We start from the raw sequence: 5,297 nt of genomic DNA, 5'->3' as shown, positions 1-5,297 counted from the left end.
GGGAAAAGGTTTGTAGATTTCATCACATTAGTAAAGGGACTGGTAAACCAAAAGAGGTTATATCTCTGATAGATGATCAAAGGCAAAGTATAGTGTTAAAGTCTGAGTTTCCATGACTCTAAGTGTGTCAGGTAGCTAGACTTTTTAATTAGGGGATTTGAAACAATGAAGAAGCAATGTCACCATCTTATTAACACCATGAAATTACTTGTTTAAATAAAAACCCACTAAATGTTTAAAATACTTCATCTAAAAGTTCATTTCATTGTGGGCCATCTGTGGTTTCCACTATCTGAAGGATGGAAGAGGCATATAGATTTAACAAATGACTAGAAATTGCGCCCTAGAAAAGTTCAAATATCCCCCCAGTGTCATGTAAACAAATAAAAGATTGTAGTTTGCTTGTTCTATCTGCATAAAATAATAATTCTCAGCAGTATCAATACATTCACACGCCACTGATTAGATCTTGAATATTCATGCATGCATTAAAAAGCCTTCTGTTGCTATGGTGGAACCTCATATCATGAAATGTGTTCCAGCTTTCCTTTAGGGAGAAGAATATTATAACTGAACATTAAATCAAAAGCTGTTGCTTATCAACAAGAACAATCTGGAAGAGAAAGAAGGAAGATTGCCCTGGAAACAGTTGGAGAGGCTAGATTGGAGTCCCAGTGAAATATTGATGTTTTGTGGGGCTGGGGCCTGGAGAGACTAATCCTCAAGCAGTAATGAGTGGTTTAGACCCCAAGCATCTACTGTATGTACAAGTCCCATCGTTCATTTGGGTAATAAGACAACAGAATTCCAGAAGGACAGGGGCAGAGTTGAGGGAAATGGAGCAGGATTGTCTACCGAGGATCCCAGCATAATAATGAACAGCCATCTGGAAACTCTGGCTTTTGATACCAGGCAAGCTCTGCCCTAGGTAGGTAAAAAGAGTGGAAAATAACTTGGCTTTCATTGTGTGCCTGATTAGGAGCGTAAAACCCTAACTGGCCCTTTGAGGTAGAATCATAGAAATTAAGAACACCTGTAGACCTGAGTGTTTCAACCTTAGCCTTATTGACATTTGGGGGTTGTGTAATTGTTGTCAGGGCTGCAAATTCTTGGACCTGCTGAACTATAAACTTGGAGTGGGGTCACCCCTCCATGTGATTCTGATGTTGGCTAAGGTTTGAGAAACAGTAATCTAACTCAACTTCTTCATTTCACAACTGAAGAAACAGAGGTTGAGTAAGTGCCTACTCAAGATCCAACAGCTGGTTAGCAGCCCAGGCAGTACACCACAACTCCTTATGCAGAGAGTTTGCTAAGCATGGCCTTGCAGGAAGAGGTGGAAATCCTGCACATAGTTCCCAGCACCCTGACACATGAAACATTCTGCTGCACAGCAGAAAACATTCCAAGTCTGGATGAATATGTTTCTCTAATTTGGTCTCTCTCCTGGATTCCCAGGTTTCCTAGGCTTTCATGCAGAATACTTCACTTTTATTGACATTACTTATTAAAAGATAGGGTAATAACATGATTAGTTTACAGCTGGGCTGCTTTATTGTGTTTTTTCTTTTCAACTGTTATCATGAGGTCCCTTTTTAATATGCAATCACTTGGAGTTAGAAGAGGCCTTATTTTTACAGCCACAGTTATTTAATTACTGTTATTCATGTTGATGGATAAAAGTTGATTGAAGATTTCAAACCTGTCTGTGAGGTTGACTGGAATAGAAAGCAGCTTATCCGTGTTAGAAAATTAAAATGTGTCAAAGCTTTGTATTTGAGAAACCCACTCTTGATTGCTTATTTTTAAAAAATTATCAAAAAAAACCCCACAATAGATTACTGTGAAAAAATATTTTTATCTCTGATAAGTGAGTATAGAAATGTTAAATGGAAAACAAATCACACTTATTTGCCTACTTTTTTTTGCTTTTTAAAGTAAGAAATAAATAGACACCCCTGACATTGTCAAGCCACACATCCTGACTTCTCTGCCCATTACCCTCTGGGTTAATTTTGTGGGAATTAAGGTCTCTAATTCCAAAGGAGAGTTGTGAGGCCAATTTGCTTCATGGGAAAATAAATAAGCAGGGTAAGAACTGGTGAAAGGTATCATCTATAGGAGGATAGCCGCATGTGGGTCTAGGTTGCTTAACAGGCCAAGGAGGGGAGAAGTCAAAACCAAAATGGGTCTGCCTGCCAGAGAGACCTTCCCAGCCTGATTTGTGCCAAGAAACTCTAGAGACAGCGATTTTGCTTTCCCCTTTTAGTGTTGTTTGTGCAATTTCTGGAAATAACCTTGCAGATCTGAGTACATATTTATATTCAGATTTCCAAGGAAGTTAAAATAAAATGATGTAAATTGTGACTGATTTACATTGTACTGCTATTTAAATTGCCATCCTTTGAAATGTCTCTATATGGAGAGGTAACATAGTCAACATTTTGGTGACCGTTTTTTCATAGACTTCCTTATGAGCACAGGAGCGCACAAACATATGGACAGTTTTACATAAATAGATTCATATGCCTGCTGTTTTATCATGGACGTCTATTTTTTTTAGTCTTTTTGCCTAGTTCCTTTTTCTTTTCTAATCGCCTTCATCCTTAAGGTAGCCTTGAAAGGTTAATGTGTATCCTTCCAAATCTTTGTTCATTGTATAATCACATACACACACATAATTATTATTATGTCCAGAACAAAGAACAGAACCAAGTATTTAAAACAGTGTCTGCAGCATTATAGATGCTCAATAAATATTTGTTAAATGAATGAATGGTTTGCTTCATAAAAGTGGGATAATTATATACATGTATATATAATTATTATATTATAATTATTCTCTCCCTATATATATAATTATCCCATCTTTCTGTATCTGGCTTTTATCCCTCAATGCCTCTAGGTAATCTCTCCATATAGATTTAATTAATTCTTATGAATGGCTGCATAATATCTCACAGTTATGAAGGCAACACCAATTTATTTAACTATATCCCTAATTGATAGTCAAGATGATTTTACTTTTTTGCCACAGTAAAAAAATAATAGCTAACACCTACTGAGTGTGTACCACATGCAAAGCATTTTTTTGTAAGCACTTTATGTGTATAAAGTCACTGAATTAAGGTTATTCTCTCCATTGCAGGAAACTGAACAGGAGTGGATAAGAAACTTGCCCAAGGCTGTATAGCTAGTAGATGGCAAACTAGTCAGTATGGCTCCAAAGTACCTTTCACAGAACTAGTTCTATACAAGGCAGTAATCAACACCATTGTACATACATCCTAATGGAATGGTGCTTTATTTCTAGTTGACAGTTTCCCAGGAGTGGAATTACTGTGGAACATTACCTGTATACTTTATATTGATAGTTGCTTTGCAAAAAGGCAGTAACAGTTTACCTTTCTACCAACAGTATATGAGAGTTCTTTCCTTAAGCAGATTATCATTTAAAAAATATTATATATATATGTATGTTTTTTTTACCAATGTAGTGGGTGAGAAGTGATATTTTATTGTTATGTCTCTGTGCTTTTCTGACAGTGAGGTAGAGTGTCATGTTCATCAGTCGTTTGGATTTGCTCTACTATAAATTGCTATATTTGTCAGGGTTCTCCAGAGACACAGAATATATAATTACTTAGGTGATTATGGAGGCATGGATAGTCCAAAATATGGGCTTTTGGCAGGGTGCGCCAGCAGGCTGGAGACCCAGGGGAGTCGATACTGCAGCTCAAGTCCAAAAGCTATGAGGCAGAAAACCGAGCCCTCCTGCCAACATATTTGCAACAACTAGTCCTTTTGGTATAGTAGCCTTTCTGGAGCTATTAAAGGTCATACTGCTTGGACCTGAAGTCTAGCTCTCCACTTACTAGTGACTGAGTTCCTTAAAATAAGGATACCAAAAACCTGCCTCATAGGGTTTCTGGAAACACTGAAGCTGTTGCTTCTCACTTTATAACATTCACCTGCTGCTATTTGTTCTATTTTAGGTTTTAGGGATTTGTCCTTTTTTTTTTTTTTTTTTTTTCCCTTGAACCTGGAGATTTGGGACCCATGGGTTGGGTACCACGCAGTATTACTTTAAAGGGTCTGCGTTTGCTCACCCAACCTCACCCAACCTCTCAGCCCCAAGAGTGTCCACCCTTATGTCTTTTTAAAAAGAAAATTTTTTTTTAAATTTTAGCAAATTGCTAAGAATATAGGGATAAAATCACTGCCTGTCATTTAGAAGACACACAGGATAAAAGCAAAAACCTTTACATAATTATGTGTCTCGTGATTTTCTGTCCCTAAGTAATTGTCTATTTTATTCATGTACCTTATAAAAGAAAATCTTTTATAGAAGATACAAGAGGGTGATTTTCAGATAAACGTTCCCCATTTCACTAATGCAAGAAATTCAACCTATCAAACACTTTCCCTATTTGTGCTGCCGAAAAATTTTAAAACGGCAAACAATAAGACAATTCATCAAAAGAAGTCTTACCTTTATCGTGTGTAAGAACTTTTAGGTTCCGAGAAGTATAAAGATTTGTAGTAGAGATGAACCTCACATCTTGACGTCAGCTATATATGCAGTGTTGGGATAGACAGGAGTTAGTCATTTGGGGAAATGTTAGGCTAGGTGAAAAACTTCAGAAGGGTCGCTTAGTTACTACACCTCTGGCTTACAAAGAGAAACGCCACGATCCTAGAAAGTAACCATCAGAAGCAATGACTTTGAAAGCTTACTTTCCAAAAAAAAATCAACCTTAGAGAAGTTTCAACTTTGTTTTTGTTTTAAGGATTAGAAATAATGCAAATAAAGTGCCCGGCACAAAGTAGTCTCACAATAAATGGTAGCTATTACTGTCGCTTCTTGCCGTCATGGACCGTATATTCTCATATCTGTACCACCTCCCAACGCCTAGCACATATTGGTCGATCATATAAATATTTATCGAATGAGTGAACGAGTGATATCAATAAGATTCAGGTTGCACTCTGGCTAAATGCGTTCCGCGTTAGACCCTGAGGCCACGAGAAAACAATAGATAAAACCGTCCCCGACTCACCCCGAGTGCTAAACTACAATTCCCAGCATGCTGTGAAACTCCGTAGTTGCAGTGCGTCCGGGAAGAGAAGTCTCCAGCTCGCCATTGGCTCCGCGGGAGAAGCGTAGTAGTTTATGCAAATACGCGGGCTCCAGCTTACGCACGCACGGAGACTGCGCAGATCTCGTCTGAGTTCTCCGGAACTCATTTTGAGCGCGGGGATTTTAGCCGGTAGGATTTAAGAAAGGGTTCACTTCC

The sequence above is a fragment of the Balaenoptera musculus genome, chromosome 10 (assembly GCF_009873245.2).
Source record: "Balaenoptera musculus isolate JJ_BM4_2016_0621 chromosome 10, mBalMus1.pri.v3, whole genome shotgun sequence".
NCBI classification, from domain to species: Eukaryota; Metazoa; Chordata; class Mammalia; order Artiodactyla; family Balaenopteridae; genus Balaenoptera; species Balaenoptera musculus.
This window is presented reverse-complemented; position numbering follows the sequence as displayed.